A 14,794-nucleotide genomic window follows, 5' to 3' on the forward strand; every position below is an offset into this window, starting at 1 on the left:
ATAAATGATATTAATACTAATAACATTTACAGCTGAGCAGACAACTCATGAATTGAATAAGCAAAACAGATGTAGAGCACAAGATTACAACATATAGTAGAGAACAGGCAACACCACAAAGTAATCAAACACTCGTCCCAAAATTTCATTTCCACTGAATCAAGAAATTTCCACCAAATGTTATCAATGGGTTAAGGTTGTAGGCTTTTTTAAGATGATCTGAGAAGGAAATTTAAGCTAAGTAAAGTTTCAACTGTATGAGATGCATATGCATATTGCTCTCTTTGAGATTATTTTGGGTGTCCATATTATTATATGCAAATCCCTGAAGCAGCATCACTCCCAACATGATACTAGTTCTACTTCTTTTGTATGTGCATTACGACATCTCACACACACACACAAAAGGAGCATAGCTTAATGAAAACAGTGGATCCTGCAGATGCCTGTTGTTTACATAATACATTTGGGGATTCTTATTTTGCATGCTGATGTTCATTCGAGCTCATTGAGGGAACATCCTCACACCCCTATCTGTGGCACAAATCAAGCAACCGTTATGCCTTGTCCTCATAATGTTGTCCTTATTCATACCTGAAGCAGCTTGAAGTTTGTTTATTTATTTATTTATTTGTTTGGTTTGTCAATTGCTTACAAGATAATAGGTATAAGTAAAAACATAGTTATGAATACATGGATATATATAAGAAAAATAAAAATAAAAGAAACAATAGGACAGGGACGGTAGGCATGTTGGTGCACTTATTGTTTGCCCTCTTCTTCTAATATAGGATTTACTTTGAATATGATAAGCATTGTTTCATTAATGTGTTTGTGGTCAGGGGCTGGAACTTGTCCAGATCTTACTGATTACTTCAGGCTGTTATGGTTACACCTCTTCCCCTATAAATTGTTTGGCACTCCCTCCATGGACATTTAGGGTTAGAGTGCAGGAGAGACTAGACACCTAGTTTACAAAAGTCTTTTCCTTGTGTAATGTTTCACCGGCACTTTTCATAGATCTGTCACAAATGCTATGCAGGCTGTGTATAAATGGAATAGTGCTCTTTTGAAAGAGCATTAGATCAAATTTTTAAATAAAAAGTACTAGTCCCATGCTGTGTACAAGGTCAGTTTAAATAAGAAAAGGGATAAGTTTTACCAACTGTGTGTTGTTGTTCTGTCACCATTGGTTATATTGTATGCAGTTATGTTCAAATAAACCTAAGCAAAAGGAAAAGTGCTAACCTAAGGTAAATAAATGGATAGCTAGGGAGCATTTCACTATCAAGAATAAGTTTAGGTCTCCAGGAACAAACCAATTACAGCCTTGATCAAGAAATCATCTTTCAAAATGGGGGAAAACGAAATCCTGAGTAACTACAGACTGATCAGGGCACTTTACCTTCTAATTTTCTCTTATTTTGTCTATTTTGTGAAGGTTCTTGCTTGCAAACAAGTGATATTTCTTGCAGATATTCCAATGCATCATTGTTGCTACTTCACCATATTATTATATGCACAATATTAAATCACAGTTACCAGTTCTTTAGTTGGTCTTAGCCTTCATATCTATGTTCTTCCCAAGCACCTAGGTTATCATAATATATCTATGTAATATGCTTGCAGATCCAAACAATATGGCTGTCATAATTGATAGATGGAAATTTTGGCAAAGTTCAGATTTTTGAAGTGCCATCCAAAATTTTCTGGTACATGGCACTATGGCTGGTTTATGCCATAATCTTTCAATTTTAATTTTCAGATCTTGATACTTTATTATATTTTCCAATTCCTTGTCTTCTATTCTACTATCCCCTGCAATTGCTATATTAATTTTCTACAATTTCTTCTTTTCAATCAGTTAACTTTGGTATATTATGAGCCAAGAATTTGGACAAATACTGTAAGAACTTTAAGCACAGATAAGCAATGGAATTTGGCCTACAGAAATGTGCTACATTAGCAATAAATCAAGGAAAAATCAAGAACAGTATAATCTTGTACAACATAATCCTGTACAAAAACAGTTATTCTGCACATTAGTGCTCTGTGATGTCATCTTGGGCACATGACCATGGAAATGTCTTTGGATAGTGTTGGCTCAATGGCCCTCGAAACAGAGATGAACACCATCCCCTACAGCTGGCAATGACTAGCAGAATAAAATTCGCAGAGACCCCTTTATCTACATTCAGTAAGTTCTAATTTTTAACTTGTACCTATGCTTGTTCTTGGCTGTCTTTTTTATAAGCAGCCAATGGTGCCTTTCTTGTTTGATAGGGTTTTTTTTAATGTAAAGTAAATCTTCTGCAAGGCAGATACAATAAATCAATCAACTACAGAGTTATTAATGCATAGTGAATAGTCATCAAGAATAGCCATTCTTGTCTTTTGGTCCAAACTATCCAGTTTAGCTTGAGTCCAGTTAATAATTCTAGTAGTGCCTTGTATCACAGGGATGGCCCAGGTATGACTGACTTTTATGGTGTTTCCATCATTTGGTTTTGACTTCAGCACTTTTCTCTCTTTGGATGTATTCTTTACTAACTACATATTTAACACATCAGTGCTTGATGTTATCTAACATCAAAATGACTGGATACTTATAGGCTTCATCCTGATGGCTCCTGATTGTTTGGCCATTCAGCATTTTAATTCCATTACTGTTCTTGATTTTGCCCTGATTTATTGCTACTGTATCTCATTTCTAAATGCCAAATTCTATTGCTATATCTGTGCTTAAAATTTTTACAGTGTTTGTCAATTACTGGATTTCAATTTCTGAATTTCCATAAAGCTTCATATCATCCTTACAAAGCAAATGTCAAATTTTGTTAGCATTTTTTGCTGTTTGATAGTCAATATTTGTTTTCTTCAAAGTCACTGAAAGTGGATCATAGCAATGGCAAATAATACGGATAGTAATACGTCATCCTGGTAGATGCCTCTCTTAATGTTCACAAATCCATGTTTTTCACCACCAATTTCAGCCACCAATTTTGTCTTCCACTGCTTCATTATTTTTTCCATAAAATTTTAAAATGTATTTACTGACCCCAGTTTATTCCAAACTTAGATGACCCAACTATGTGATAACGAATCAATGCCTTTTTATAATCAATGCAGACCATGTTTCCATCAGATTTACAAATGATAGTATTTATCTTTATATCTCAAGACATTCACAACCCTTAATAATCTCAGTAGAATTCTGTGACTTCTAGAAGTCTGTGAAAGGAAAAATAATAACCAATTATTATTGCCTTTATTGTCAGAGTACAACATGTGTACAATGAGATTGGCTGAGTCTCCCTTCATGCACACACCACAATACAACTCACAGTGAGGACAGAAATCCCTAACCCAGTCCCAATCTTATTACACTATGTGATGTTGTTGCATAACCAGCCAGCCCTGCAAGTCTATCATACTATGTTGACATGAAGTTATTTTCTGTTCAGAAGTCTGAGAGCCCACGGGTAGAAACTGTTCTTCAGCCTGTTGGTGCAGCTGGTTATGCTTCTATATCTCCTATCCAGTGGTAGGAGAGTGAAGAAGTTCTGACCGAGGTGTGAGTCGACCCTGAGAATTTTCCTCACTCTTCTAAGGCAGCGAGCCCAAGCGAGGTCATCTAGTGGTATCAGGGAACATAATAGAATATTACGCACCTAATAGAGATATGTGTAGAAAGGTTAATTTAAAGAATGGATTAATAATACTTATGGGTTTCTTCTACATGTCTTAGTACCCCGATTTTGCCAACTGTGAAAATAGACAACCTGGTTCCAGCTGACAGTGTTTAAACACTGTACAGCAGTTGAACCCACATAAGAGTACTCTACACAAATATGCATACATTTAAATTTTATAGAAACTCCTTTAGATTTAAATTTTGCACTCTTGATTTGTTTTTGGAAATTCCAGCATCTCAGCTGAATTTGAGAATTAAAATAAAATAATCAGATGATTTATCTCTGCTAATAGGGTTAACAGGCATGAGAAGTTTTAAACGCGTCTATCTCACAGATTTTTATGCTACCTCCACCTGACTTGTTAGAACATAAACACAGAGTCAGTTATCTCAAAATTAACATGTAATACTGTTATAAAATATATGTATTAGCTGACATGAAATTTTGGCGCTGGAAAGAAGCAGGTTGTGTTCCCCAGTGACTGAGAGAGTGCTTGGTATTCTGTACACAGGTAACTGTTCTATTCAGTAGCACCAACTATTTATCTTTCTCTGTTATATCAGCTCTAAATTCTATTCTTAAAAAGGTGAGGGCTGGTGCTCTCATTTTTGGCTAACGTTTGGATAAGGTTACATTGTGACTTTTAATCCAGGATCAATTTATCCAGACTTCTCAAACAGTATGTGGGGTTATCAAATGTACTTTAATTCTCCAATTACCTTTTGCTAGCTCTATGATAAATCTTGAAAGTCTTGTCTTTCATCCCCCCAAAATCTATACAAGCCTACAGAAAGAGCCTGGGAAAAGAAAAGGGGGAGTCCTAGTGACTTTGAAATCACAAAAGAAAAACAATCTTGTCTCATCATACTTCATTTGCTCAACAAAACCTTTCCTGAACGACCTTGCAAAAATATTTTTGGACAGAGAAGTAAACCTTCATAAACAATGCCATCTTATATCTATCACCTTGTTCTTATAGGTAGCAGTGCCAAACATCCTACCCAGAACTGGTGAAAGGAAAACTAGTTGCCAAGCTTTCTATCATTGTTCTTGTTTATATGGATTTGTCTGAAATCACATTTCGGCAAAATAATAAAAAAGAATCCTTTTAATTCCTCAATAAAATCTGTGCCACAGTGTGAGCCATTGTTTGCCTGGGAAGAACCTTCTGGTTTTAATAACTAATACTGCTGAGTTAAATAAAAAACACTTGATTCAATTTAAACTAAACTTTGATTAATGCCAGCTTCCTCGGGAATTTTATCTTTGCTTTAATTTGAGTAACCATGAAAAGAAGACAAAGGGGGGAAAAGGAGACAGCAAAGGACAGGAGTCAATTAATTTCTGTGCTCATTTCTTGGCAAGAGACTGAAAACTGGAAGATTGACAGGTAAATGGCAAGAGTCAATTCCTTGTCCTTCTGAGCAGTTCATTCACAGAGTATCTAATGTTTTCCTTAGTTTGGAAGAAGAAAAAAATAACAATGAACAGTTCATAGTTCAATTTAAAAAATAAAATACTCCAAGACCAATTAAGATCAGATTTCATTCATGAAAATATTTTGTACTTAACATGTTAATATTTCACAGAAAAGCTACTGTATAATTGAATACAGAGAACTCTTTAACAGTTGAATATTTAAGCAGATAGACTTGTTTATAGTCCTGAAAATAGTTACTATAGTTAAGACAAAAACATCTTAAAACCCTTTCCCCAGTACCTATCACTAGTTCCATCCACCCATGCTTAAAACAGCAAACAAAATCATGCTGGTTGAGATTTGCTGAATCCATTACTACTTCCTTGTCTGCCTCTATTGCCTATCACTGCCTGTTCCCTGATTTCGGGCCAAGCTTATGGATGCATGGACCTCTGATCAAGGTTTTTTTCATTTGTTTTTAATCATGGTCTAAGCATGCTAGCAACATGCTCCTCATCCTCAGCCTGTCTGGAGTTTGTATCAGGGTTAAATCAATCGTCCCCTAAGGAAATACATCTAGTGAGATCCAGAAGAAGGGCCTTCTCCATGGGTGGCTCCCTCTCTCTGGAGCATCATTCCCCCAGAGATTAGACTGGCCCCTACTCTAATACTTTTTCAAAAGACCCTGAAGACGTGGTTCTGTCAGTGAGCCTGAGGAACCCAGAGCAGGATGGAGTCGATTAAATGGTTAGTATGAATATGTGTTGTTACCAGGGTGGTGGGGATAGAGGGTTATTATTTTATTATTTTTCTTTTTATTATTATTTATTTATTTTATATGGTGTTTTTATATATTTGTAAGCTATGTTGAGTTGCCATGTTGTGAGTAGGCGGCAATATAAATTTCCTAAATAAATAAAGGATAGATTCTTATTTAAGGGCAATTTCAAGGTGGATAAAATTTGTTAGCCCTGGTAATACACACACACACACACACACACACACAAAAGAGAAAAAGAGGGAGGGGAGAAAGAGAGTCTTTTGCAACTTACCCTGCACAGGGATCAGACTATTTCTCATTTGTTTATCTTTGATTAACAAAAACAAAAGAATTAGTGATAGAATAGCAATAGCATTTAAACTTATGTACCACCCCAGCGTGCTTTACTCTGGCTAATTTATAATGCCAGCATATTGCCTCCAACAATTTGGCTCCTCATGTTATCAACCTCAGAAGGATGGAAGGCTGAGTCAACCTTGAGCCCTATCAGGGTCAAACTCCAGCCTGTGGACAGTTTGCTTGCAATACTGCATTTTAACCACTGTGCCACCAGGGCTTCCTATCTTGCCTCAAAACTTCTTTGTTTAGATGTTTCTCTTTCCAATATGACTCACATGTAACATCAAATACAATGCTTATATCAAAAGCTCTGATTTCCTGTTTTAAAAACTATATTTTAATATAAACAACAAACATGATTTCTTTTATCTATTTTGGGCCTCACTAGTTTTATATTTGCATGAAGTTGTTTAAAAGGGAGGTATTTTTTTTAAAAAAATAACTATCTGTCTGCCCTTTAAAATGGTATGTATCATCAATTTATTCTCCCACACGTGGAAAATAGACTAAGTAATTGATTAAAAAAAAATAGGACGTTACCTATGATACTATCACAACTTTGAAATTTCCCTCCTAGGATATCTAGGAACTGGTATCTCCTTAGAGTGAGAGTGGACAGACCATTGCACCACCCTGATCACCTCTGGAAGGAGCAAGTTAGAAAACGTATGCTAAGAGGAAACTTTGAGATTTAAGAAACAAAATGTGTGAGTCATTTAAGCCACAATGCAGAGGTTACAAATCCGTTTCAGTCTTACACCTCCCTCCATAAGCCCACTGCTGTTATTTTTCTCATAATAAAGTTAAAAAGCTTAAGCACTTTTTTCCCTGTGAATAATAATGTGGCTTTAGTATCCACACTTCTCCAGCCCTTGCATACAAAAGTTGTTTTTTAAAAAAAGGAAAATGCAAAAAATGTTGCCCTGTTTTATCGATTGTCTAAAATACACAACCATGTTATGAAAATGTCATACTTCATTTTGATCCTTCAATGTATTTATGTACCTTTCATACAAATGGAAAGTTTTAGAAATCATTAATACCATTTCATTTTCTAATTGGTAAATTCTGACTTTTTTATTTTGTCTACTCATAATAATATATTTTACTATAACACTAGAGCTGTTTGTTTATTTAAATATAATGAAGAGGGGAGTAGTCCAAAATGATCCCAAAATTTTTGTTATTCAAAGTTGTATCTTCTTTTGGAGACCAAACTATTTGCTTTCCTTCTTTCATAAAGACAGCTGGTTCTTGATTAAATGAGTATTTGTAGCCTACTATCATCTGAAGTCAAAGAATATGTCTGAGTCATATGTCTTCACCACAAATGTTTTATCCAAGTCAGAGTTTGCAAGCATTTGAACCTAGAGCAGTATTTGTCTAATGGCTCCAAATCCCATCTGGCATTTTTCAGCCCAGAAAAATCTATCACGCAAATCCTTTTTTCATACATTAGTGATAGGGGATATCAAAACATTAAAGTCTTTGATAAAGCATCTCCAGTACTTTGCCAGCTCAATAAAGGATTGAACTTCTTTCTTGTCTTTGTCTTCCTTCCAACCTAGTGTCATTTGTAGGGCGGGGGGGTGCAAACCATTCCCATTTGGACACTTTGGCAGACTGCCATTTTTTTTAGAATACTATCATGTGTACTCTCATAAATGGCTAAATATAGCATTCTATCTCAAACGTTCATGTATGACTCTAATAAAGCCACTTTTTAGGAGCAATATTCCTACAAATATTCTTTGGGAATACAGCTGTGTGCTATTTCTGTATTTTGGATTCTAGTGAGATTTGAGCTCCTTTATTTTTCCTCATAGAAGTTTAGTTTCTTCAAATCTTTTCCCATCAACAAGCAAGCTATTTGTTATATTATTGACACTGCATGACAATTTAAGTAAGCACATTTTCCTAACAATAATGAACATTCAGTCCACACATAGGAATGGTCAGAGAATAGCCCAGGTACAGAGAAAAGAATAGTATTACATTAAAAATAGTGGTAGTGGAAAAATAGTTAAACGATAAATATATGAAAATATGGAAGCGGAGTGGCTTACTATTCTTATAACAAACAATGTTCTTTAGGAATCTATGGTGCTTTTAAACCAGAGGAATAATTTGAAAAATGATTAGTTGGAAAAGTAATTATTTGGAAAAATTACTGTATGTCAAAACACAACATTTGGTGCTATTTTACATTACACTGAATAGTTAAAAATGCTATTTTCTGCAACAGAAGCACATTTCATGTAAGGGAAAACAACAAATGAGAAACAAATGTACATTTATTTCACAACATACTGATTGTGTAAAAAGCCCTTAGAAGCCAGTACTGCCATGGGCTATCTGACTATCTTATTACTTTAAGCCTGATCATATAGCATAGAGATTGTTGTTGTAATTGCTGTTTTCATGTGTGTGGTTCTTGAAATGTTGTTTTTCATGGTACTATTCCTTCTGCCAAACATCTCATTTATATAACATTCTTTTTACATTAAGCCATATTGGAATGGACCTAAACAATCATAAAAATTATTATTTTTGTGCCAACTATACCAGATATCTAACTGACTTTTAGTTAATAAATAACAATACTGTGTTGCTTATATTTGCTAGATTATATATTACTGCATATACACAAATATACAGTACTCCAAAAGAGAGCCCTGTCCAGAAATATGTATTGATAATTTCTTCAGACTCTTTAAAGATATATTTAACTTGCCTTTTTAATTTGTATATTGGCATCTAGAATTTCATTTGTTTATCAGAGCATTTTCAAAATGTATTATAGAATCGTAGTGAATTATATTAGTTAATTAGTTAATTTGTGCCAGAAGCATCACAATTAAAATAAGTCTTACTATATGACATAAAATTGTAAGCCTTATTTTAATTGTGATATTTTCTGACATGAATAAACAAACAACTAATATAATTTATGGTTCTATGGTTCTATGACACATTTTAAAAATAATTTTTAAAAACTAATATTTAAAACATTAGTTGAAACACATCAAACAAGTCCTAAAAAGTTGAACATGAGTATGGCAGTTTTATATTTGTTGAGTGTACACTTTATGGTTTGGGCCCCATGTACAATAATATGTGAACCACTCATTATAGCTTGAAGATGTGCAGTCAAACTATTATAATTTGTATATGAAGACATGGTTTAAAATGTCATTTAACTTGTATGTGTAAAAGTGAATCTGAATGTCAGTGAAAATAACACAAGCTGGCTTCCCTTCCTGGTAAAATTTTCTTTAACCCTTAGAACTCACATAGATTCTTTTTTTAAAAACTTCACTATTTTTAATCAGACATATAAATTTTAAACCAATGTCTTGGTGTGAGGACTGTGGTAGAACTAACTATATACTTCTTTTCAGCCCATGCATCACTTATGGAGTGAGAGTGACGTGACACAAGCCACTCCAACAAGTCAGGATAAATAAGTGAATACAGTAGGTTAAAATCTATGTCTGACTTTATAATGAATATGGTTACACTCCTTCTGTCACATTGAACACACGTTCAGAGGTAACTTTCGGAAAGCTCATGAAGCTTGCAACCCCGCACATAAAGTACCCATATGGTCAGTAAATGACTTGGGCATTACCATACATATTCATTAACATTGGAGGACCATCTCTATGTCCCTTCATTGTCACAATTACTATTAGATGGGATGAGAAATAGAAGTTTGACAGCTGTGCCATTTAGTTATGTTGAAAAGTGAAGCTAATTTGACAAAATATTTGCCTATATTAGGAATAATGTAAGGAACGGTATTTCAATTAGTAAAAATGTTTAGTATGGAAATATCCTATATATAACTTGTAGAAGCTCACAAGTTTAGCTATATACTTTTCCAGAGGAAAAAAATAGTAAGTGTCTGTTAATCTTTCCATGCTCTTGAATTTAATTAAATATTTTTCTAAGGATATCCACAGGATTGGTCAGTTGCTTCTCAGATTCCTAATCAGAACATGGCATTTTCATACATTTGCATCCTATTAAATCAGAAATTATTTCCATAAGCAGCTGTATATTATAGGACAATAATTTTCGGCTTTTTCAGACACAACCACACTTTTCTTTAAGCTCATTACCTATCATGAGAATCCTTTATACTTTTTTGCCATGTTGATTTTTTACCCTTTCCTTTTTCTTTCTTCTCTCTCATATTATTTCTTTAAGCTGTAAACAGTGAATTGGAATGGAAGCAGAAAAATATTGAAAAAAGCGACATTATACCACCGATTCTTCTACCAAACATTATCAATAAAATATAAAAGTAAGATGATTTGAATCAGCAGCAAACAAATAAACAGTTTGATCTGAGTGAAGCCTAGATTCTCAATAAATTTCTGTGACTACATAGTGCACCATATAGATACTCCCAGGTTGTGAGTAGACTACATCTACTCACAACCTGGCACACTATCTAATCCAAATATTCTTACTCCCACTGGAAAAAGCATGGAAATATTTCCAATATATGTCTGAAGACCACAGGGAAAATATATCACCTAAAGCTATAGGGGAACTTTGTCCAAGAGACATTAAGCAAATAATGTAATAAATCATTTTATTTTGACAAGAAGCCAATTATATGTTAACAGTGCTCTATAGATCCGAAAAACATATTCAGTTACATCCCTATAAAGTTTCCAAATGCATTATACTGTTTTCAATAGGTCAGAGATGCCAAAATTAAGGGCCAAATTATCAATCTGGTTGAAATAAAGTTTTGGAAAGTTAAACACATCAGGGAAATTAGATGACAAATAATTTCACTAAAATACTAAGGAAATACTATTAAAATTAGAGAGATAGCATCAGCTACAGATACACTGTTTAATCAGTCTCAATCTATCATATTGGATAACAAAGATTGTGCTTCCTGAATACTTTTGGGAGTATTTTACAGATTTGGCTACTAATCATGGAAATAGCCTGTAATTTAACCTATCATGTACCGTTTTATAGAAATCTCCTATTTTTACACAATGTCAAAGTATACACTTCAGTACCTATTGGCAATGGTGCACACATAAAAGAAACATGAAAACATGGAACTATTGTTGAAACACATCCAGTATACCAAATACAATTGGAATATCTGTAGAGATTTAAAAGTAGTGGCTCTGCTGCTTGAAATGCAGCTTAGATATACCAAGTACTCTTATTACACATGTGAATGGAACAGCCGTGCAGAATAATTGCATTACATTAAAAAGAAATGGCCATCTGAATAAATTTGGTTCCAGGACAGAAAAGCATGGAACATGAAGCACTTGTTGACCCAAAGTATTTTTCCTCCCACTTCACATAAACTCAGACTGATGAAAGTTTTGTGAAAGCAATGAACATGAAAGGTGAAGGTTTCATTATTTGAGACAGATGTTTCCAAGAATACCAATGCCAAGGTTAAGGAAGGAATTATTGTTGGTCCACAGATTAGATACATCATCAATGACAAGTTTCGAAGATCTTTTAGCGGGGCCAGAGAAAATTGCTTGGAAAGCATTCAAGGATGTCATTGAAAATTTTCTTGGCAACTACAGAACATCAAATTACATTTAGCTAGTTGACAAACTTCTTACAGAATACAAGATCATGAAATGCAACATATCACCAAAAATTCATTTCCTGCATTTATAATTGGATTTCTTTCCTGAAATCTGCAGCAAGATGCATCAGACACTGAGCACAATGAAAATCACAGCAAAACACTTTTAGCCTTGTTGAACTCATATAGTGTGTCAGAAACATTATGCGATTAAATATATTATAGTCATTAAAAGTAAATTTCATATTTCTCAAGATTCCTACATAATGCATTTATTCTGAAATTATATTTGTGTTCAATTTGAAGGTCTATCATAATCATCAAAAGTTTTTCAGAAAGCAAAATTTGTTGTCCAATGATCAGAAAATTTTACGCAGTAATGGACTGAGGACAGCTTCAGGAGGATGGAGTCAATGACTGCAGCAGTAGGAGTAGCTAGTAAATAAACTGACTCTCCAAACTCCTCTTTGGATTAAGAGGAGGACCTGGGATCACCTTATAGTGTTCCATAAAGGTACTCCTAGCGATGACATTGTTAAACACAGCCTCTGTTGGGTTTTAGAACTCTGGGAACCGGAAGATTTAGCTCTGCAGTTCTGTGCCTTCAAAAGGACACTCACTGAGTTTGCTCACTTCTTCGCTTAATCACTTTTACTGGAAATGGCTTGTACATTGATTTTTGGATACTAAAAATCTTCAGAAGGACATGTTTTATTACACTGGGTGATTTTCCTTCAATCCTCAGCAAAATAAGTTTTATGTAAGTATAAGAACTTAAAAGAAAAACTTTTTTGTTTGGAAATAAGTGACAATAGTGTGATTTTACAACCTTTCTTGCCACAGCTGTTAAGTGAATCCTTGCAATTGTTGAATTACTGCTAATACAGTTGTTAAGTGAATCTTGCTTCCCATTGATTTCATTTGTCTGAAGGTCACAAAAGGTGATCACATGAACCCAGAAACTGCAACCATCATAAATATGACTCAGTTGTCATGCATTTGAATTTTAATCACATGACTATGGAGATGCCACAATAGTTTTAAGTGTGAAAATGGCCATAAGCCACTTCGTTTGGTGTTCTTGTAACTTCGAATAGTCACTAAACAAATTGATCTAAGTTGAGAACTGCCTGTATGTAAACCTTGCTGTCTTTTGCTGCTTTGGGGTGTACTCTTTCCCTCCTGAAAATCTGAACTACATTCCATTATGTAAGATACTGGAAAATAAGATGTTCTTTGTATTTCTAGACAAAATTCTAATTTATTGTGTAAAGGAGAGCAACAAAATATAAAATTGATTTACTTATTTAAGATTAAGATAGTCCTAGACTTAGAACAGTTTGTTTAGTGAATATTCAAAATTACAACAGCACTGAAAAAATTGCCTTTTGACCTTTTTTCACAATTACTACCATTCCTGCATCCCCTTGGTCACCTGATCAAAATTTGGACACTTGGCAATGGCATGTATTTATGACATTTGCAGTGTCCTGGAGTCATGTGATCACCTTTTGTGGCCTTCTAACAAGCAAAGGGAAGTTAGATTCATTTAAAAAACAGTTATTAACTGCAGTGATTTACTTAACAACTATAGCAAGAACAGTCGTAAAATGGGAAAAAATTCACTTTATAAATGTTTCACTTATCAACAGAAATGTTGGCCTCAATTGTCGTCATAAGTCGAGGACTACCTGTATATTGTTATTTCTGGTAGCTCATAAAGGATTTTTGTTAATTAAGAATGAATGATGTGCCTTTCTTATTTGCTAATAGATAAAAATAATATGTGGGACGAACAGATTCCCAGCTGATATGTTAGAGGTGGTGATAAGTTACTAAAATTGTAAGACCTGATAAAATCATTTATTTATATGATTGTTCCTTTTTTATTTTTATATATATTTTCTCTCTCTCCCCTCCTCTTTTTTCTCTGGACTTTTTACTTTTACTTTTTTTGTATTTTTCTTAGTATTTTTTATCTTTATATTTCAAACTTCAATAAAGTATTATATATAAAAAAGAAAGTTTTTCCGGACACTGAGAAGTTAATAAAAGTGACTTTTTAAATAGTTGCATTTATGCCAATACTAAAATAATTGGAATGGAAAAGATGTTCTTTAAATAAAAATTTAAAAATATTGGTGGAATGTGACTTTTTAAAAAGCATTATAATGGAATATTTACAAAGTTATTCCTTCTAAACTAGATGCCACATATAAGTATGCACAGATGAATGGTGACTTGGCACAATTATAACATAAGGAGACTTCCTGTTATCTGTCTTCCTGACCTCAAGGTTACAGGAAATGGGTTAAAATGATCTTAATGTAATCGGTCAGCTTGCTGCTCAGAAATGCTAAGTTTGAAGGCAATGTGTTAAACGCTTGCTGAGCCCTATGCTTCAGTGTAATGACAGATGAAAGAGGAGGTCAGATTTACTAAGTGCTGAGGAGGTGTCATCAAGCTATACATATTACTTCAAGATGTGCTTCTACCAGCAGTGGGGCTATATTAAATCTTATAGAATAAGTTTGCTCCAATTGTAGGCTGCTTTATCTGCTAGGAATTTTAAATTTTTAGAACTGCTGGAAGAACACCTCCAGCTGATATGTAACTGGGATCAGAGGCTATCTACATGTTACACTACAAGTGAAAAGCAATTACATTTTGTGTGTTGCTATGTATATATTTGTTGCCTTCGGAGACGAACAGAAAAAGTGGCAAATAAAAGGGACAGGGATAGTTCCAAAAGATATTAACATGAACCATGTGTTTTCCCCCATTCGCCCCCCTCTATCTGATTGGGACTTTACAGACTATATAGTCATAATGTGTTGAACCTTTTTTCTGCCCTATGGACTCCCATGTGTCATGGCACCAAAACCTGGCAGCAAAACATTGAAAAGGGGTAAATTTTCAGTTTTCAAATAATTAAACAATTTTTAAGGCTTAATTTAGGCACAATGCCCTTC

At 34.2% G+C, this 14,794-nt stretch overlaps 1 protein-coding gene across 1 annotated transcript in view; it reads right to left on the reverse strand.

The window, feature by feature from the left end:
* HPSE2 (heparanase 2 (inactive)) overlaps positions 1-14,794 on the reverse strand; it is a 131,529-nt gene that overhangs the window by 64,468 nt on the left and 52,267 nt on the right. The gene's annotated exons all lie outside the window — the stretch shown is intronic.

The sequence above is a fragment of the Pseudonaja textilis genome, chromosome 4 (genome assembly GCF_049901715.1).
Source record: "Pseudonaja textilis isolate UNSWEBS1 chromosome 4, rPseTex1.2, whole genome shotgun sequence".
NCBI lineage: Eukaryota > Metazoa > Chordata > Lepidosauria > Squamata > Elapidae > Pseudonaja > Pseudonaja textilis.